General features: G+C 41.0%; 2 long non-coding RNA genes across 2 annotated transcripts; one reads left to right on the top strand and one right to left on the bottom strand.

Annotated features, from left to right (window-relative positions):
- Positions 1-7796: 7796 nt before the first annotated feature.
- LOC108400490 (uncharacterized) lies at positions 7797-10660 on the bottom strand. The gene is made up of 3 exons (XR_001853899.3): positions 10290-10660; positions 9840-9997; positions 7797-8679 (listed from the first exon to the last, which is right to left on the bottom strand). It is a non-coding gene; the product is annotated as an uncharacterized lncRNA (long non-coding RNA).
- Positions 10661-11578: 918 nt separating this feature from the next.
- LOC140848901 (uncharacterized) lies at positions 11579-16024 on the top strand. Its single transcript, XR_012130190.1, has 3 exons — positions 11579-11762; positions 13314-13387; positions 15846-16024. It is a non-coding gene; the product is annotated as an uncharacterized lncRNA (long non-coding RNA).
- The last annotated feature ends 6232 nt before the right edge of the window (positions 16025-22256 follow it).

Here is a 22256-nt window from a genome sequence, read left to right as displayed (position 1 = left end):
CTGCCTTCCACACCATTTGGACTTCTGGCTGGATTGGGTGATACTTTTGCAGAAAAGACTGGAAAGTTTTGGTTATGGAGACCATAAACATTTATTTGGTCTCATGGTCCCAGGGTACAAAACAGCCAGCTGAAAGTTGTGGAAGAGCTCCTGGTTCTGGGAAACACGTCTACTTCCATCTTGGTCTCACTCATTTTTAATGCTCAACTGGACATGTCCCTAGACATAAAAATCTTTTTCATCAGTGAAATAATCACATAAATATTCAGTCCAAATGCTGTGAAATTCAAGCTCTTAGACTGAAAGATTAAGTCCTTTGTCTACCAAATGATCACTAGTTTATTCCTCGCCATTCTACAGCCTGTCTTTCCCGTGCTTACTCTTTGTCACCCTTATATACTACTCTTTTTATCATAATGGTTGTTGAGTCAAATAAACAGTAAAATCTTAGAATTCAAGATACATTACAATCATCTGACATTCAACCCTATAGTTTTAAAGATGAGAAGCTTTAGGGCCAGCAATATCTGTAGACTTATTCAAGGTCCCACAGCTGGCTCGAATCCAAGCAGACCTAGAACTCAAATCCCTGATTCTCAGGCTGATTTATTACCCCTGTAGGCTCTCCATCGTCTTTTCCTGGGCAACAGAATTCAGGCTCCAAAACTGTGGATAACTTCTGACAATTTTTGCAGCTTTTATCTTTTCCAAGTCTGTTGGCATTCCCAGAAAACATTAACATTCACAAGGCTGTGGATTTGTGATTGTGCAATAAGTAAATCATACATCATTCTCAAATGTGCTAATGTTTGCAGACTTAGATCACATGTTCCTAAAGAACAGGAAGGTACACTTAAAATGCATACTTTCTAGTCTCTAAGAACAAGTCAGCACAGTGTTGTCTGCAATAATCACACTTAAGAGAATTTAACTTTCACTTACTCATTTACTTTTAAAACTATGTCATGTGACACTATTCAACTCGAAGGTAAATTCTTCCTATGTGACCACTTTCCTCAAAAGTTAGGCATCAGTTAATCTACCAGTCATCAATGAAGAAGAATTTAGTTAACCATTATTAGAAGCCCAATTCTGCTCCAGATTGGGGTGGTAGAGGGAGTCAAAGCAGTGCGAACTAAGATGTTCTCAGAACATTTCGTGTGCAGAAGGCAAAATGCAGAAAGATATTAGTAGTGGGCAAATATTTAAAACATAAGCATTAGATCACACAGTAGGTCTTACAATGCCATAAGAACTCAAAGGTGAGAGAGATCAGCAGATATATTTATTAAGCACATTTTTATATGTGTCTATCACTTTACTAGCCATTGCAAAGGAACCAACCATGAGCACATTGCTTAAATTCTCAAGGCCCCAGTTTCCTCATCTATGAAACATGAAAAATGGACCAGGTAATATTAAGTCCCTTCTAGTTCTTACTTTCTATGACTCTAACATCTTCAAAATGAAGAAAGCTCTTGAAATCTATTTGAAGTGACAATATTTGCATACATGGACTATTAAAACAGGATACACAACACCTGATTGTCAGGGGTTCTAGGCTTTTTTGCCCTCCTTACACACAGAAGAGTTACAGCAAATTTCCTTCAGTGACTTCTATTTCCTTTAGTCTGTATGCCTTGAGGGTGGGAAGCATACCCCATAAGTATCAAAACGTCAGTGGGAATTATATAAATTTGAAAAAGTTCTCCTCAGACACAAGGCCTTCCACCTCAGAGTGCCTCTGCCACCTCTTTGCTCAATTAAGAAGCATTGGATTAAATTTTCATATGAATGGAATAGCAGAAGGAGGGAATAGTGAGGAGAAATGGTAAAAAACAAAACTGTCTTCTCTCATTCAAGATAAATCCAGTTGTTGTGCTCCACACAACAGATAAAAAACAAATAAACCAGAGACCCAGCCCTAAAGGGTCTTAAAACATTATAGCCAGATCAACTACAGGACACTATAGACTGCAAATATCAGAAAACCTGATGGGCTTAAACACCGAAGACTGGTATTGGATGGTGTAACTAGAATCCTAAAAGTAGGACAGGCATCATAGTTGGCTTTACCCATTATTCTGGTTTCAAAGAACTATAGTTCAAGGTTCCCAGCTCCCCCACTTTCTAGCAATAAGACTTGGGAAAGTCATTCAACTTCTGTGAATCTCAAGTTCAACATAATTGAAATAATAACAGTTCCTACCTCATAGTGTTGTTATGAGGATTCAGTGGGACAACAGGAATGAAGTACTTAGCCCAATGCCCAACAGAGAATAAGGACTCAAAACAGTTATTATTATCACCATCATAATTAAAGTGGCCAAACACATGCAATATAAGATTTTTTAACAGAATTTAACAACCTACAGCACAGCTTGTGAAAGAAGATAAGTTGGTTGAAAAGTGATTTGAGAGCAATAATTTGCAGATGTAATAGAAGCTTTTAAAAGAAAAAAGAGCTTGACTGAGAAAAGAAGGTAAAATGAAAAGGCAGTCACTGGGGAGAGACCCCAGCATAAACGTAGGAGTTTTTATTTTGGAAGAAAAGTAACCTGAATATTTTTATAGCCTATGAGGTAAGATCTTGTAGAGATGAAGAAGTTAAAAATACTAGAAGAAAATAGAATATTGCCAATTGCAGAAGAGATGGACATGGACAGTGAACACAGGTGAAGTAATTTACCTTGAGTAAATGATAAAATGATGATGATTTTTATTATTCAACTTTATTAAATGCTTACTATGCCAGGCAAAAGCCTAGGTGTTCTATATGTTATCCTTTTTTTATCCCACAACAAGTTTAAGAAGCAGATACTCTTTTTATCTTCATTTAGCACCATCTGTCAAGCCTAAAACTGAGGTTTAGAAATTGCTAAATTGTTAAATAATATCTAATAAAAATGGAACACAAATGTGAACCTGAGTTTCATACCAAAACCTGTGTCCTAATACCTATGTTAAACTGAGGTAAATAAATGGAACAAGGTACATATTTTGAAACATCTGTAGGTATTAGAGTAGGAATTTGTGAAAGTCTGTACTGGATGGAATCCATATTCCCTGTGAAGTATATGAAATTAACTACCAAGATTGAGGAGCTCAGACAAAGGTCTAGAAGTTAAAGGAAACAATGGAATGACTGCAGGAGAGGCAATATTTAATAAGAATTTTCCTGAATCAATGAAAGACTAAAATTTTCAGATTTAAGAATCACAATGAATACAAAGTTAAAAAAGGAAAAATCAATGCACATCTAGACTCAGCCGGGTAAAACTTCAGACCATCAATAATAAGAAAGTCTTAACAGTATTCAGACTAAACAGACAGATTACCTGCAAAGTCACAATTAGACTAAAGCAGACTTTGAACAGAAAAAAAAAAAAAAAACACCACAAAATACTAGAAAGTGCTAAAGAAAAATATCAGCTGAACTATCATTTATGAGGAGAAATAAAATAAAAAAGAAAATCTAAGTGCATATGCCATATGCAATGAGTGGTGTAGGTTTTCAAATAGTCCTTGAAGCCTTAGGTGAATACTCATTGGCTATTTGAATTAACAACAATAATAATGACTACTGAAGAGAGGAATTTAAATGAGGTAAAACTAAAATTCAAACAAAAAAAATGGAAGATGGGAAGATGATTGTAATTAAAGAGTTCTAGAGTCATTATTTGGTTCAGAAAAAGTATGGACATATTAACTTGTGACTTTTTAGAGTATGTATTTTTTAATGTAAGTGTAACCGTTACAGAAATAAAATTACAATCTCTAATTTTGAAAGGAGAGGACATCAGAACTACAGTTTTAGATTGGATGTAGGAATAGGTGTGACCATCTGTACATGTAATTAATTTCTATAGAGAAAAGGAAAGATCTAAAGGAAATATGACAAAATGTTAATATGTGCTAATTTAATAAATTTTTTTGTCTATTTATTGTGCTCTGTATTTTTGAAATATTTTACAATTAAATTTTCTTTTACATGAATAAACTTCTGGTGCTTTTAACTGACAGGTTTTGCTTGATTGCATATGCCACAGTCACTGAACCAGCACTAAATAAAGGAGCTGAGCTAGCAAAGCCGAGTTTTACCTGGGTGGGATCTCGTCTCCTGCAGAAACAGAAGTAGGTGATGTGTCCCTTTCCATTTCTGTTAGGAAAGTGCCCCTGTAAGGAATCTGAACTTTGAGCACATGAGTCAGGATCATAATAACAGTCTCACCTGTCCCTCTGTCACATTGACCTCCGTGTTCTAGTTTGTGATTATCCTTCAGATTCTCTTGAAAGAGTAATCTTAGTAGTCTTTCAAAGTCCTTTCCAAGTCTCTGTCAGTCTATAACATTTTCATGGTCCAGTAGGGCAATTTTCATAAATTAATACATAGTGTGTCTGCATGATCACAGTCATGCTTTACAGCTCTTGTAGAGATAGATTACCACTCTGACTCCATCTGGCCCCAGAAGTGTTTGTTTTGATGGGCTATAGGAGTCCTTACAGCACTCTAGTACCTTCCATTTACAAAAAAGTGAGGGCCAGAGAAATCAGTTTTCTTGCCCAAGTTCTTACAACTCATAAATAATAAAACTGAAAACTGAATTTCAGACCCATCACTAGCACCATTCTTTGAGATAATACCTACATTCCTAAGATATTACAGAACAAATACGTTATCCGTGATTATCCTAAAAGTATCATTCACCGATACCATGCATTATAGCCGCCTGATGTAACTCTGGTGGAATGTAATGTAATTACATCTGTCTTAAAGTGTAATGCATCTGGCATTAAAGGCCACACCCCTGGGTGGTATTCACATCCAAGGTAGCCATGTTCCCAGGATCTTCAGGAACAAATACCCTCGCATGACTCCAAGGTGTGAAGAGTTTCAGGCAGATTTGTTTATTGCCATCACCACCTTAACAACAGCTGTACCATTGCTGATATGGTTAGGCACACCCCCTGGGGTGATCAAAACCTCCCAGGCTGTTGGGTTAAAGAACCACCAACTAGGCAGGACTTTGAGAAGACACAAAGGACACCTAGATCAACAGCTCTTCTCAGAACCACACAGGGATCTTGTTAAAATACAGGTTCTGATTAAGTAGGAGTGATGCCTTTGTATGTATACGCCTAATCTGAGTCTCTGACCTATCTATAACTTGCTTGTTATGAGTGCCTCAGGATTACACATTACCCCTTAATATATACCCAAATAATTTGTAAATCAATTTTGTTATAAAATATGATGCTTATATATTACAATGGACATGGTGGCTGCTTCCCCTTCTCTTGGCAACTACTCCCTGCTTCATTTGAGTATTGACACCTCCTGGTAGAGTCTCTGCTTACAGCAAAGGTTCTCCTCCAGGAACTATTTTGCCCCAAGACATTTTGCAAGGTCTGGAGACATTTTCAGTTGTCATAGATGAGACAGAGGTACTTCTGACAACTCACAGACAGAGGCCAGGGATGCCGCTCTACACCCTACAAAGCACAGGACAGCTCCTCACAACAAAAGGTCATCTGCACCAAAATGTCACTGTCACTGAGAGTGAGAAACTCTGGCCTAGACATAAGTTAATCAGCGGCTGGTTCTAGCCCTGGGGCACATGGCGTAAGCCTTGCTTCAAAATCTCAATTCCATCTCCCATCTAGAGTTATGCGTTCAGGGAGAACACATAACCATTAGTGAGCAATGAACCCAAAACAACATTTTCCAAGGAGAGAGAAACTTCCTCACTTTCTTGAGAGGTTGTAAACATAACCTTGGTGGTTCGCCTTCCAGCCAAGATGGAGTAGCCAGGGACCAGTTCTACCCTCTTTTCGGAAATTACTTAAAAACAGGAAAAAAGCATATGAAACAATGATTTTAAGACATTTGACATCAGGTTCACAGGAGAGTAATCCCTGAAAAGGGAGAGAAACTGAAATAAACATAGTACCAGTGAGCTGTGGAGCAACTTCAAACAACCTAATATGTGTTATGGATTAACTGGGGTGGGGTGGGGATAGAAAAAATATTTGAAGAGATAATGGCTAAAATTTTTCCAAGTTTGATTTTAAAAAAAACAAAAACCTCAAGATCCAAAAATCTCAGTCAGCTCCCAAGTATAAGAAAAAAGAAGAAAAGAGAGGAGAGAGGGAAAAAGAATAAATCTATAGCAAAAGTAATTTAAGTCAATGGTGGAAATGTGTAAAACATTTTCCCTTAAGAGTGGTCTGTATGGGTGGAGAAAGACAACTACCATATGATTTCACTTATTTGTGGAGTATGAAAACAAAGCAGAACAAAAGGAACAAAACAGCTGACGCTGAAAAGGGGCTAGTGGTCGCCAAGGGGGAGGGGTTGGGGCAGGTGAGTGGGGGAGGGGGAAGGGGATAAAGGGGCACACTAATCCACAGTCACAATGTAAGCTGATCATAGGGACTGTTGAACCACTGTGATGTATATTCGAAACAAACATAAGATTATATATATAACAATATATTTAAACTATACTTCAAAAAAAAATGGTTCTGTATGAAGTTTTGAAGAACCTGCTTCAAAATGAATTGCTTTTCTTCAGCACCACAATGGCAATTGTTTCATTTCTGTTTTAGCAGAACTCAAAGCTAGCTTGTAAGTGAATAGGTCTCATTGTTCAGCTGATGTATTATTCATCTTGGTCACATGTTCAGGCCAGACCAAGTTCAAAAGGCAGCCAGAAATTCTGTGCCTATTTAGTTATCTGTTTTACCACAGCTACAAATCTGGTGCCCCTTTAATGTATGCGTTCTGGGCTTTGATTCCCATTCCATTTATATTTAGCTATACTCAAAGTCAAGATAGTCTATGTGAAACTCTGGCAAATAATTCTGAGTAAAAATATGGTGACAACTTTATTTTTACTTAATTGTTCCAAGCTCTTATACCCTTCATGTCCAGAATCTCTCCCAACAACACACAGCCTTATTGTCCAAGAACACAAGGAGTTTCCAAGAATCAAATGTTGAAAGAGAGAGAGAGAGAGAGAGAGAGAGAGAGAAGTGGACATTTTCGTCAGTCCACCAGCACATGGCACTCTGGGCTCTGCTCCATCCAATGACTGCCAGCTCCCTGCTCTGGGTGAGAGTTTCGACGTTTCAGCCCTTTCGTCTCACAAGTACAAGTCCACCCCCTGATGTACAGCCATATTTTCTGCAAATGTTTGAAACCATGCCAGAATAAGTACGTGATCTAGAGGGATTCCTGCCTTCAACACATGCTGCCCTAAAACCAGCACTTAACACAAACCCTTAGACCACTGTATTGAGCCTAGGATCCCCTGTCCTCCTGGTGACATCTGCTTTAGGGCCCATGCTGTCCTTTCCTGTCAACAACCTCCAATTCAGCCTAACAGGTTTCCCTAATTCACCTCACAGGGAGCAAGTATCAGGCAATCCCATTCTTTATTGTAGGAAGGCCTGACCTCCTCATGCAACGGGTCTCCCCTTCTCCTGAACTCTGCAAGTCCTAACCAAGGAAGGGGCTCTCTTTATCAAATACAAAAGGTTTCGTTCCCTTTTCTGAGGATATCAGCATTCTAATCTCATCTTTAGTAGTTAAGAGGAAGCCACTCAAGTGATTTCATCCATAAAAAGTGAAACAAATGTGTACATCAAGGTGATTTTCTCTTTCTATAAATATGGAATTTGTTCATATCATATTTTAAAATTCTGTTTCCATCACTTACCCCAATATTCAGAATCTCCATCATACTAAGATAGTTGAAAGAATTCCAAAGGACATCTGTCTATAGGTGGGAGAAATCACTGTTTTTATTTGTTTGAATATACAATGATCATTGTTAGACATCAAGACCTGCTAACAGATCCCAAATCCAAGGAATCCCAGGCTCCAAGTCCTCCTTGTTGCTATCTTACCTATCTTAACATAAATGAGTAAGGGTCCTCTCCTGCCCACGCAGCTCAGTGCATCAACATCCCTTATTCTCACCCTCCCAGCCCAGGGCCCCTCAACCAAAGAACTGTCTCCACATAAGCCACAACAGTGAAGTCCACATGCTCCTATTTTGGACTTCTTTCCTTGTCCTTCCTGGGTGTAACTGAAGAATAAAAACCAGGGAGGAGTTAAAGAACCAGGTCAACACCAGAAATTGAAATTTTCCATTTAGATCTAAAAAATCTCTACCTCACTAGACAAGCCCTTCACAAACTACCAATCAGAAAACTGGCAGCACTTTTAGCATCTAGCCCATCACTTAGCACATAATAGGTGCATATTCAATACTGAATGAATGAATGAATCTATTCATTTCCATCTCTCTCTGACTTCAGCAAATGTCATCATGAATTTTGATAATTTAATATATTATACATCTGTATTTGCACTTTAACAGGAACCTCCCAAAATCTTAAGACAAAAGAAATCATCATTGCTGTGAAATGCCATGGCTACTCTAATAATAGGATTTCTACATGGGTCATTTTGCATTCTGAGGCTGTCCTAGTCCAGGTCATTAATGCGAGCCTCTGCAACAAAAACAACCCTGAAATTTCAGTGACTTAAGACAACTGTTTTATTTCTAGTCCACTTCACATTCTGATGCTGGTTGGGTGGCTCTCCCTGGTGGACTTCTCCGAGGTTTGGCCTCAGAGACTCCAGGCTCCTTCCATCTATGGCTTTGCCTCCTGGAAAGGAGAGGAAGAGAGCAGAAAACCAGAAATGTTAGTGGCTTGGGTCACTTCTACTAGTATTCTGTTGGGGAGAACTAGTCATATGGTCCCCCGCCTAGATGCAGGGGCACTGGGAAATGTGCTCTTCCTGTGTGCTCAGGAATTGAATGCATACTATCACAAAGAGAACCACAGGCCCAAAGATGGAGTCACTCATTCTGACGGCCCTCTGTCAGCAAAGCAAGACTTAATACCCAACCTAACTGCAGTCTCAGCAAACTCTCCCCCCCTCCCCAGTGTAACCTTTCATCAGTCAACAGGGAATTTCTGGTTAGCACTAGCAAATTTACTGATAACTCCTTTTGTTCCCCTGAGGAGAGTGATCTTACCCAGAACAACGTATTCTCTGCTAATAATTTCCTTTTCTCTGCTCTCTCTCTACCTTTTAAAAACCTTTGCCTTTTTTGCAGTTCAATGGAGCATCTCCACTTGCTGGAGGAAATGCTGACCAATTCATGAATCATTTAATAAAGTCAACTAGATCTTCAGACTTACTTGGTTGAGTTTCGTTTTTTAACAATACGGTTTGGTGAATACATTGCACTATCTTTTCCAGACAAAATGAAGGAGAATTTCATGTCAGGGCCTAAGACCTTAACCTTGTAACCTTTACCCTATTCCTTCTATGCACATCTCCTCAGTGTGGATGCATCATGCATATCCTCTTCATCAATAACTTAGAAATAAATTCTTTTGCTATAACCTGGAAAATGATAGTAAGCTGACTGTCCAAGTAGAGTTATTCCATGTAAATAATCTACTTTCAATTTCCAGAGCTGTATTGCTTATGTGATAAACATTGTCTAGAGATTTAGTAAATATTTGCTATTGATGGTGAAAATGATAGCAGTGATTTCTCTGCCTGATCTCTGACCATAACCCTTTCCATCTCAAACTCTACCTGCTCTTTCCAGTTTCCCTTTGCTCAAGTTCCCAGTTCTACTGGGGGAAGTAAAGTCATTTCTATAGCTTCCTCAGTTCAGGTCAACATGAATTTTCTCTGCAAGTCAATAGTTTTGGTGCTAATGCTAACCTTCTGTAGCTATCTGCTCCCCTTTCACTCCTATTCATTATGTATACTTCTCTTCACATTGGATGAGTAATTTCTTTCTTACCTGTCACCCACTACAGATCTGTAGGCCTGAGTACCACTCTGTGTGGCACAATCGACAGCATACATTGAAGCCAGAGTCCCATATCATTAGATCCTCGATGCTAACAGGGTGATCTCCTAATCAGCTGTTGCCACTGACCTCAGCATCTTCAGGCATTCCTGGAAAGGAGAGGATTCTACTGACAAGTTCTTTCCCCACTTCCCAGTTAGCTGCCTGTACACACTGCCTCCCTCTTTCCAAGTCAGGGATCACAGGACCTTGGGGAAACCCAAAGCGGTTATCAGCTGGAGAAACAATGAGTTTGTCAGCATTTGCTGAGAATCTACTGTTTGCTAGACACACAGTTTCTAAGTGTTTTCAGTGGATTATCTCAAAGCATCTTCAGAAGGCCTAAGGAATGTTACCATTTCTTGTTTACAGATGAGAGAACCAGAAAGTTAAGTGACTTACCCTAGGTACATACACACTACAATCTGGCCCACCTCGTAGAGTGGTGTGTGTGCTGCTTCAAAAGGAAAAAAACAGGGAAAGGAAGGTGTCCGTGCCTCTATTTCAGAGGGGGGCGGTTGAGCACGGAGGACGGTGGGCAGACCCCCACGTGCCTTGCTTCCCCTCCCCAGGCCTGCTCTCCTGCTCTCCTGCCCGGACCCAGAGGCAGGGCCTCCCTCCGCCACATCTCCATAGGCTATTCCAACTCTCGGCAGCTTAATGGGTTAACTTAGTTCTGAGCAGAAAAGAGAAGGAATCTGGTTTGGTATTTAATCCAGACAGCATTCTCCCATCCAGTTTTACCATCAGCAGCACTGAAACTATTAACATGCTGACTCTGATTACTTGGTCAGGAACCTCAGAAGATAAGCCACAGGCGGGTTCTTGAACCCTTTTCCTCAGGGACACGGAGTACCTCATTCCGGCCACGTGGGGTGACAGGGAGGGCCCCGACAGGGAGGGGCCCCAGTGCCCCCCACACCCAGCGCCGGCGCCAGGCAGGAAGCTGGGCAGCCTCACCGTCTGTGCCGGGTCCGCCGTCACCCCCACCCCCGTGCCCGAGCATGTGCACACTTGCTCCTTTAACAATGTGTGGTGTCGTTGCCCACTCTCCCCCTCCTTCCTCTCATGAAGGCCGAGCGCCCTTCTGCAGTGCACAGATGCAAAGCACAGTCAGGCTGACTGGACTCATTGTCCATTAAAACCGCCTCACTTTCTTTCCCTTTATCTTTAAGAACTGATTCGCAGGGAGGGTGGATTAACCACTTCCTTTCTATCTCAGTGAAATGCTTCCCTGTCCAGTTCTTAGAACAATTAAGTCAGAATGATGGAGTCTTGCCGTCTTTATACGATGTTTTCCCCTCCTAGTGGCTCACAGTTATAAAAGTCAACAAATCTTTTCAGAAGGGGCCACCTAGTGACAGGAGCCCTGCCGCCCTCATCTTAGGCTGCAATATGCAACTCCCTCCGCATCTACTCCCACCATAACGAGACTAACTGGCAGAGAAGAGGGATAACCTAACGCAGGAGTGATTTACACCACCCATATAGTTTATCTTTGTTTTCAGAGTTTAAAATCACACACATACACACACATGATGTTTACTCTGTGGCCAAACACATAGAGCTGCAACAGGTTTGACAACTTAAGTAGCTGATGTCAGGTTCTATATTGTTCCACGGGTTATGTGTCTCATTGTTGCCAGTTGTTTTGTCCCCTCTGAGGTCACAGGACACTGTGAGTGGACATGGCACTGGGGTGGAGGTGGAGTGGGACAGATGCTCCTCCCTCTAACTGCTGTGTTACTGTGGACATCTCTTAATGCTATAGCAAGATAGTTTATACGGACAAGGAAACCAAGTTGCTGAATATCTAAGATGGGTGTCTGCATCTCCCTACCAGGATCCTATGAGAAGAGATAAGAAAGTAGAAAGGTACTGCATATCAATATCAGGTTTTTGGTGCAGAGGCTACTACTATTGCATGAAAGCATAAAAGCCACATTCTGTGCAAGAATTCCAACTTCTAGATTGTTTTTGAGCTGTAATTTGATCTCTGTCACAAGACAATCATTATCTAGACTATGTATGAGTCATCTACACCAAAGCCAGCTCTAGTGTTTATCTCACTCTGTTGGAGTTACTGACTTGCATTCTTCCAGAAGGGGCTGTGGCTGGCCAATTTTGTATCTGCAGCCCTTCTAGATCTTCTCTTCCCTTTCTACTTTCCCTACCCTGCCATGTGCCTGCAAGATGAGGGGTTCCTTGCCTTGGGCTTCTTCCTTGCCTTGGAGCATTGGCAGGAAATTGAAGGGAGGGAGGAAGCAGCGAACAGAGCCCCTTCCCACCAGGCTTAGGTTGGGCTACGTGCTTCTGCTGAAGGCCAAAATGGCCATCAGGCAGCTCTCCTCTGGCTGTGGCTCTCACTAAATCTCAGGTGATTATCTCTTCCTTTGCCCTTCTGGCCTAGAGGTAAAGCCTCTGCTACTAGCCTCCGGGTGCCTTGGCAGCCTTTGTTAAAAGTTTCCTTTTATCATGACCCTGCATTTAAAAATACTCTCTGTTAAACTGTTCTCTCATCCCTTTTGAAAAAATTCTGTTGCACGTGTTTTATGACTAGGATCCTAACCAATGAGGATGCACATAAATATATATATAATTTTGCATAACTTTTCTTCAACATGATATAACAGGAAAATACATGACTAACCATATTGGGATGAAAACTGACTCAGAGGTGACACTCTTTCCAAGACCATGGCACTTGAAAAGCAGACTTCACCTTGAATCCCAGCTCTGTAATTTGCTAGCTTATATGCAAAATCCTCCACAAATCTTCCACACACATGTACACAATGCTTATACCCAGGATGCTTACTTCTCATCCAAAAGAGCAGCCCTGGTGGTTTGCTCCACACTCTCAGAGAAACCCCTGAGACTCCACAGTCTCTCCTGCATTTTGGTGGCTCCTGCTCTTTACACATACATACACCCTCTCACCCAGACACATACTCATAGACGTACACACATACTTCACACATTCACAGACCCATACCCACGCCTGTACACACAGTCACATACACATACACTTTCCCTCCAAGATAGCTCAGAAAAATGAGATCAAGAGGGATTCCAGCTTCAGCTAAATGCTGTGCTCAAAACCACTCTTGCCTATGCACATGATCTTCCTCAACCTCAGGAGTTGAGAAAGTACAAGTGACACACGTCACCACCAACATTTTCTGCTGCAACATGAATAACACTGAGTTCAGAACAGAAGCCGACCCACAGGCAAACTCCATTCAAATTATTTTAAAATATTCTATGAAAGATGAAATTATTTTCTTTTCCTGAGTTTCTGCCTTGCCCATGAAACTGAAATACAAGTGTTAACCAACAAATTTTCAAGTATTAGAGTAGATTTTTTTTTAACAGAAATGGCACATTTTCCTAATGCTTTGCAACTCACCCTGTTCGGTCCCAAAGAGTCCTATTCTGTCCTTGTTGCCAGGACAAAATGATGCTGTCTCCAAGTCACTACAAATCCAGACAAGGTTCAGGTAAGCACGTGTTCTGAAATTAGTACAACTGCCCTCCAAGTTATCTGAACTTTGCTGAAAGGTGGGGAAGTGCAATCAGTGCCCCAAAGGCAGGTCCTCTATTCTTGATCCTCACTCTCCTGGTCACACATACACACACAAAAAGTATCAGCATTTGCTGGTACTGTATAGTTTAAAGAGCATTAACATATCATGGGGCACCTTGGCATTGGGATGTAACAGTGAGTATTGATTGAAATGGCATCCTGGAACTGTGTCACATGTTGTCCATTCGCCCATTTCCTTCAGTTTGCCATCAGCCTGTGCTCCTGTGTATCTGTACCATATGTGAATCATATGGAACAAATGATAAGTACCATTGTCTTAGGTGGGTTCCCTGGAAGCAAGAGAGAGGGATTCTTGCATAAAAGGTTGGTAGAGAGAGGGTTCTCTTTCACAGGCATGGAGAGAAGGAGGCAGGGAAAAGAAGCTGAGCATGGATGAGGGCTCAGTGCAGTTGACTGCAGCCAGCTCCACGGAAAGCTCTGAAGCATGAGGGCACCACAGAGTTCTCTTCCTAGAGGCAAGGGAAGGAGGAGCCCTTAGCTTCCATGGCAAGGAGATTCAGAAAGCCAGGGACAAAGCTCTGGATAAGCAGTAGGCTGTGAGCTGCTGGTGGTCAACGCTCCCAGCAGCGGGGATGGTGCAAGGGCTCCAGCCCACAGAGGGGGTCTGGGCAGGTACCAACAGCATCTGTGACACAGAGAATTTGCAAATTTGGGAGCCATGGAATTCACGATCTGCACCCTTGCATGTGTGAAGAAGTGTCTTGAGGTAGTTCTCAAAAAGTGCTCCCAAGTTCACCTGGGAAGTTGGGACTGCAATAAGCAAGAAGAACATTAGTCCAGCTCTTATTTCCTCCTTATTTGTTTTACATATTAGGTTTCCAAATAAGATTATAAATGAACAAAGTGTCACCCAATTTAAAAAAAAAATTTTTTTTTAAGGCTGAAAACCACTGATGCACTGTGGAATAAAAGTGCCCTGGCATCTGGGTCACCATCCATCTTGTTTCCTGAGAACCCCCAAAGGCTGGAGGAGGGTGAACACGGAGTAAGCCTTTCATAAATATCTGCGTAAAAAAGTCAATGAAAATCAATTAACCAGTTTAATCCTCACAACATGCTTAGAAGACAAGGCAGGTGTTTTCTCCTACACTTAAGTAGGAGGGGACTTGACCACACAGTTTGCCCGTGCCCACCTAGGTTTGTATCACTGGTTTAGTAACAGTAAGTACATGTGGGCTCTGATGTGTCCATGACCTTTCTCCCTACCCATGCTAAAAGGTGCCCAGAAATGAACAAGCAGCAAAAATGACTTAGAGAATCTGAGTATTTCATGCATTGGAAGAGTAACAAATCTGAAGTTAGTATCTTGGTATAAAATTAAAATAAAAACCTCTCATCTGATCTGAAGGCACCATGATGGACCAGTGTATGGGGACAGCTGTCACCTATTCTGTCACATTCACTGGGTCTGGGGTACAGGTCCCCTAATTCAATGCTATGATTTCTTCTGCCAGATCCTATTGGTCTGATGGTTTTCCTCTCTTCTCTTACACCCTTTCTTCTGCTCCCACATTCCCAAACATTTGATATCCAAAATATGCCCTCAAAATGTCCACACCCTGCCCCATGAGAAGTGCTGAGCCAACCACCTAAGCCCCCAGACTCAACGCAGCTCCTATTTCCTGTGGGGAATCACTGTTCCTCTTTCTGAGCTTCCCCTTCTTCAGGCCACAAGGAGAAGGAGGAAACACAGCCTGGGTCAGGCTGAAAACAGGAAGTGAGTGGGCTCAGGTCCCCACCTGTGACAGTAAGAAGCCAGGAGTCAGTCCACGGAAAGCAATCGTGGTGCATAGACCACCCACCCAAATTGCAACCCCTTGGGGCCTGGGCCACCTGCCTCATGTGTAATCCAAAAGATAACTGAGTGGGGTTGGGAGGTCCCAGCATCCCTGGACTTGTCCCCTCCTCTTCCCCTGGGGGCCCCGTGGGCTCTCCTCCTGCACCTTCCACTCAGCACTCACTCCAGGAGCAGATGGGTGTCCACCTGGTGCATGATATCAGAGGAATTAGAAAACCTTTCCAGCCAGAAACCTCACCCGTCAGAGGTTCCATTTGGGTTAATTACCTTCATTTGCAAAGCCTATTTTTAAAGCGGAGAAAAAAGTTAAAGGCAATCACATGGTGCCCCACTGGCAAGCACGCAGACAAAGGTAGGCTTTGAATCTGCCAGGTGAGGCAAATAGCAAAATTATGCCTCTTACCTTGCTCAAGCAAGAAAAAGAACAGGAAAGAGTGTTTGACAAATTAGTAATTACAGATGCTAAAATTCCACATAAAACAGTGATGTGGAGAGCAGGAAAATCATCAAAGCACTTCCTAATTTGCAGCTTTCTATTGTTCACACCTCATAGGAAAACAAAATGCAATACAACAGTCAGAGCAGCCCGATCGAGATGACTTACTTCACCGTGTGACTTCTTCCTACAGCTAGTTGATATCTCCCAGGCGGAAGCATAGACAGATGGAATAAGAGCTCAGTGTGAAATATGGGTTCATTAAATATGTCTCCCAGTTCATCTGGGATGATCACAAGCTCAAATGTTCTATTCGAGGCCCTCATTATACACTGAATCTGATCAGAACATGTGTATTCATTTTTAGATAAGAAAGCAAGGTCATGACAAATAGCTTCGGAAAGGTGATGTTTTACTTTCAATCAGTATAAAACTAGGTTTAAATATCTTCTCTGCCTTTTACAGCCAGGTGACTGGACAACTCAAACTCTCTGAGCCACAATTTTCTCTTAAGCAAATGGGGTAAATGCTCACTAGCAGTACCTGGTGAGGAGTAAATCAAGTTAGGCAATCTATTTAAGGCTGCTACTAAAGTGCCTGGGACTTAAAACAGATCTTCAGCAAATGGTAGCTTTCACTCTTTTGGGAGATTCTGAGAGAGGCCCATAGACATGGGACACAGGATCTAAGAAAAAGTTCTACTGGGGGAGTTGTAGACGGCCTCATCATCCATAAATTGAAGTAACAATCTGCATACACTGCCTTCAGGATGACATGAGAGAGCACACAACACAGCTAGTGTGTGCCGCCTGTGCCACAGGTGCTCCATGCTGCCTGCTTTGAGGCTGTGGTCGGTCACTGAACTTCCTAATGCCAGAGAAAGGTTGGAGGTCCAGGCACCTTGGGAAAGAGGGTCCCACTGAGGAGGAGAAAGCAAAAGCCACTTCACGTCACTCCTTTGATAATTCTTTCTGAGGTCTGCTAAACTCAAAATCATGTGGGGAGGCTGGGTCAAGGCCAGAGGAAAACAGACCTCAAACCTTCAAGTCCCTCTTTGGCTGTCTTATAAAGTTCTCTTTCAAGCATTTAACCTTCTAAGTAGGGGGCTGAGACTCAGTAAAAGGGGCACAGAAATGACAACACGGTGCCGCAGAGCAGTCCCTGGGATGGAAATAGAATCCCTGGGATGGGATGTCCTTGCTGGGACAGTAAGGGTCTAAAAATCCTCATACAATGACTCCAAACTAAAAAAAAAAAAAAAGAAAAGAAAAGAAAAGAGTGACAAGAGGAAAAAAATCAAACCTGAAATTATTCAATACCAAATTATAGCAACTACCCTTTGGCAACAGCCATGGAGTTAAAACAAAAACAAGGGCTGCTGAAACAAAATAGTCTCTGTCCCACTCACAGGTATTAGGCTGGAATTCCAGGTGCTGCTCTACTGACCAAGATACATAGCCACACTTTTTTTTTTTTCTTTTGAGAGGGCATCTCTCATATTTATTGATCATATGGTTGTTAACAACAATAAAATTCTGTATAGGGGACTCAATGCACAATCATTAATCAACCCCAAGCCTAATTCTCAACAGTCTCCAATCTTCTGGAGCATAACGAACAAGTTTTTACATGGTGAATAAGTTCTTACATGGTGAACAGTGCAAGGGCAGTCATCACAGAAACTTTTGGTTTTGATCACACATCATGAACTATAAACAATCAGATCAATTATGATTATTTGTTTAATTTTTATACTTCATTTATATGTGAATCCCACATTTCTCCCCTATTATTATTATTATTATTATTATTATTATTTAATAAAATGCTGAAGTGGTAGGTAGATGCAAGATAAAGGTAGAAAACATAGTTTAGTGCTGTAAGAGGGCAAATGTAGATGATCAGGTGTGTGCCTATAGACTAAGTATTAATCCAAGCTAGACAAGGGCAGCAAAACATCCACATATGCAGAAGATTTCTCTCAAAACAGGGTGGGGGGGAGGTTCTAAGCCTCACCTCTGTTGATCCCCAATTTCTCACCTGATGGCCCCCCTGCGACTGTGCCTGTCTTAGGTTGTTCCTCCCTTGAGGAATCTTACCCGTCTCTGGCTAACCGGTCATCTTCCGGAGCCATACAGGGAAATGTAAAGTTGGTAAGTGAGAGAGAAGCAATATTGTTTGAAAAGGTTAGCTTTTTACTTTTTTGCAGATCTATGCCCTGTGCCTTCTATGCCCAGCATTTGTCTTGAGGTATCTTTACCACTTGGAAGAATTATGATACTCGGTAATTTCAATATGAGGCACCACACTTTCTTTTTAATTACTATAATCCTAAGTTTAACTATCTCAAATGCAAAAAAGAAAAGAAAACCCTCTGTTGGATGTTTTCTACAGGACTGAAAGGAGAAAAAAATCTCATAGATTTTATTTTAATGAGCAAAGCCAACTACTTAAAACTCTTGAGTGTTAGATCTAGAGAGAATCTGGCTTCACTCTAAAAATTGTGAATTTAGCATTTAGCCCTCTCAGTGAGAAAGAAGAGAGGATAGAGAAGAGAGGGTATTTGTCCTGGTATGTAGCTCTTCTACAGGATAACCCTCATCTGGAATCATTAGATATCAAAAATGAAAAAGCACCCAGTAGGCCTGTGCTTGGTGAACCGTGTCCTCAGGACCATTTTCCCGCTCCTAAGTACAGTGCGTGCGTGTGTGTGTGTGTGTGTGTGTGTGTGTGTGTGTGTGTGTGTGTGTCTGTATGTGTGTGTCTGTGTGTGTCTGTGTCTGTGTGTCTGTCTGTGAAGAGAGAGATCAGTTGACAAGTTGAGAAGGGATATATTCAGGGCTTTCCTCTTCCCTTTATTGGAGAGAGGTAAGCATGTGTGTGCGGTGGGCAGAGAGAGGGCAGGGGTTTGAGGGATGGGGGGTGGGAACTGGGGGAGGGTAGAGCGGAAATCAGAAAGACTAAACTTTCTCTGGCTTAGAGTTTGAAGAAAAGCTTGCTTGTGCTCTACCACCAGCTTAAGATCAGGCGCCAGCACAGGCAACAGACAGGCTAACTCTGACCTGGCAAGGGGAAACGTCAGTCTAGAAATGCTAATCAGATATTTTCCCTGAAGAATCCACTGATAAAAGAGTTACCTCCAGTATGGACTTGGCCATGAAATCATCTCCCAGGGGTCAAGGGCCTCTTCCCTGCGACTGCTTTATGATATTTAGATCACCAGACAGTCGGGCATTGGAAGAGAGATAATATGGATTACCAGGGCCCTAGGCTTGACTTACACCAACTTGATTTGATCCAGACAGAGTTCTGAGAAACAGAATGATCTAAGCTGCTCTTACTCTGGGGTCTTCTCGTACTCAAGCTTCCTTGAAAGGAGTAATGAAAGTCTGAGAAATTTCTTTAAGATTGTATTTCAAAAACACTGCATCTTTATCCACCCGCTCTAATGCTGCAAGTACGTAATTACTAGACTCTTCAGGGTTTTTGTGAGGTTTTTTTTCAGCTAAAATTATGTCAATTCACTTTAGTAATATACACAATTGGTGATTTGCCTGAAAAATCCAATATGTGAAAAATCCAAACATAAATTAGAGTGGTTCCATACTTGATGGAAGTATTTTTTACTTTGTCAAAATATTCAGTGTTTAAATATTATTAAAATATTAAATATTAGCATTTAAATAATAGTATTAGCATTTGTCTTAACTTTTTAATATATAGTGAGTCACAATAAGCTTGTGCTTTCGATTAAGTTGTACACAAATGTTTTAACAGACAGCGGGACTGGGAGCCTGGTTAGCATTCTTTTTGAATATGAGAATTTTAATGAGGATAAAAATCTCAACCTAAAACTATCCTATCTCTGTGTAAGTAAATGGACATCTTCCTGTTTTTATAGTGATTTTATTTTTTCAAAATTTTACAGACAAAAAGCTGTACATAATAAACACATATAACGATGAGTTAGAAATAAGTATAGCAAAAAAAAGCAAAAATTTTGAAAAGAAATAAGCGTAGCAAAAATAGTGAAAGCACGTTGATTTGCTCGGAAATTTCGCATGTAGATTTCTATTGCATAATTTGTAAAAAATATGTACACAGAGGATGAAGGACACTGATGGAGCACATGCCTCCAGACCCTCCTGCCATAGGCCCAGGGTAATTTACATTTGATTTGAAGCCACATCCCCAGCAACTGGATTTGGCATTAAGTGGTTGGGATTGATACATGGCCAGCCCAGGAGACGTCAGACTGTTCTTTGTACTTTGTTTATTAGAATTGACAAGTTGGAAATTGTCCTGAATAGTAGCTGTGGCATGTTCCACATCTGGACCCAAGAAGACTGCAGTCAGTGTAAACCCTTCCTGCTGAAATGACAGCATTAGATTCCTTAATGGCTCCGACCTGCCAAACCAGCTACAGGCCTTGATTTCCTGGGAAGGAAGACACACATGTCTCCACTGCTGACCTACTCTCTTTTTCTTGGAGGACAAATTCTTGGGATAATTCAAAATATAGAGCTTAGAAAACTATCTAGGAAGCAACATTTTTTATTAGCACCTATTATGTAGCTTGTTGTAACATATTCAATAAAGGAAATAAGGAAGTGATTGTTCCTTTAATCCAGAAACACAATGAGAGACAGTACGTATAAAATACCCCCATACTTCACAGGTATTTAAATGAAAATAAAATTTTTAAAAATCAAGAAAATTGTAGGACCAGAATGGGATTACTTAAAGGTTAGGGTTCCAACAAACCAAGATTTAATACCCAAGCTAACTGCAGTTTCAATCCCTTCAGGAATGTAACATTTAACCAGCCAAACTGGAATTTCCTAGAGGTAATCCCCTGGGAGACCCTTCCCTCTTCCATGGACAATCATGTCTAAAAAGTGCATTTCTTGCTAATGCATTCCTATCTTTTTTTAATGCTCTTTGCCTTTAAAAACCTTTCTTTTCTGTAGTACGTAGGTGCACTCTTTACTTGCTGGAGAGGATACAACCATATTCGTGAATCACTTAATAAAACCAATGAGACCTTCAAATTTCTTGATTGAATTGTTCGTTAACTCAGGATAGCGAAGAATCCTTAGTCTTTTTCTGAGACCTCACTGTTTAATTCAACAGGATGATCGCTACATAATTATTGAATAATGCCAATTTATTTAGTATTCCCTTGAAATCAGACCCTGAGTTAATCACCTGGTGCCAGGAATTTGTCTGAGAGGCTATACCATGCAGCAGGATGGCGCAAGTGCGGAGAGTGAGAAAAGAAGAAGGTAGAGTTCATGTAACGAAGCATAACTGAGGTAGGTCCCTGCCGTTGGCCAGTGATGCTCATACCTGCTGGAACTTTATTATGTAGTAATAAAATGTCAGATTTTCACAGAAGAAAAAGTGATGAGTATACAATATTAAGTGAAAACAGCAGGAAGCAGAACTATGGAGGGTGTGCTGCCTATCTGTTGTTTTCATCTGATCAGTGTATGTCTTTCCCCTCCTTCATCTGCTAATAAACTTCCTTTTCTCATGGGGAAACAATTTCATGTGCTTCAAGTAGTGCTGACTCCAACCCATATAATTCAAAGAAGTGAGTCAGATCAAATCAAATGAAATTTAAGTACCTCACTCCCTTGGCACATCATGAAAGACAAGCTAATGAAGACATTCCTGGGCCTTTTCTTCCTAGAGTTGTTAAGGGAGAGAGCCCTTAACTTACAAATAAAATTAAAGATAATAAAGTTATCAGACACCCCTGAGTGAGTAGTTGTTAAGGTCAGAGCCAACCTTAGACATGTGCTATTATCCAAATGTTTATAAAAATAAACAAAATTATTTGCAAACAGAGAAAAACCCAGGCATTACCAAATGTTAACAGTGGTCCTGTTTAAATTTGTGGTTTCAAATTAGTGAGCTTGCTGCCTCAGACATTGTTAAAATACAGATTCTCAGGCCTCACCCTTAGAAACTTTGACTCAGTAGTTCTGGATTACAAATCATAAACATGTATTCTTAAGATCGCCATTCAAAAATCAACAAATACCTTTGGAAACGACTGAGCCCAGGTGAGTAGATTATATGTGAATATTCCTTTTCCTCCAAGCATATTTTCTCATTTTACAATGAACAAATATTACTTGGGTAATGAGTACATTATCTTAAAAGCACAACTGTTAGTAACTTAGAAGATAACTCAGGATACTGCTTTTCACATTGATTCTAAAGGAAAATATTACCAAGATTTAACTAGAGTTTCAGGGTTATATTTCTCCCTGAGGTGCTTTAACACAGCACCTCTATCCCCATTGCCAGCTCAGTCAGTTTCCACATTGGGAAGGAAGAAACATGAGGGTCAATAGAACGGAAAGGTACAAAGTCGCAAGAGAAGGGGATTCCTGAGAGGCTAAAGCAGTCCTTCAGTGTGAGGCAGGTGCTGAGGGCCTGGAGGTTGGGTGTGCAGATCCAGTCCAGAGGGTACAATGTCCAGAAGGCACCAAGACACTTACTAGGGACACAAGCCTG

This window comes from Manis javanica, chromosome 1, assembly GCF_040802235.1.
Source record: "Manis javanica isolate MJ-LG chromosome 1, MJ_LKY, whole genome shotgun sequence".
Classification (NCBI taxonomy): Eukaryota; Metazoa; Chordata; class Mammalia; order Pholidota; family Manidae; genus Manis; species Manis javanica.
Note: the sequence above shows the minus strand (reverse complement) of the source record. Positions and strands in the feature narration are given on the sequence as shown.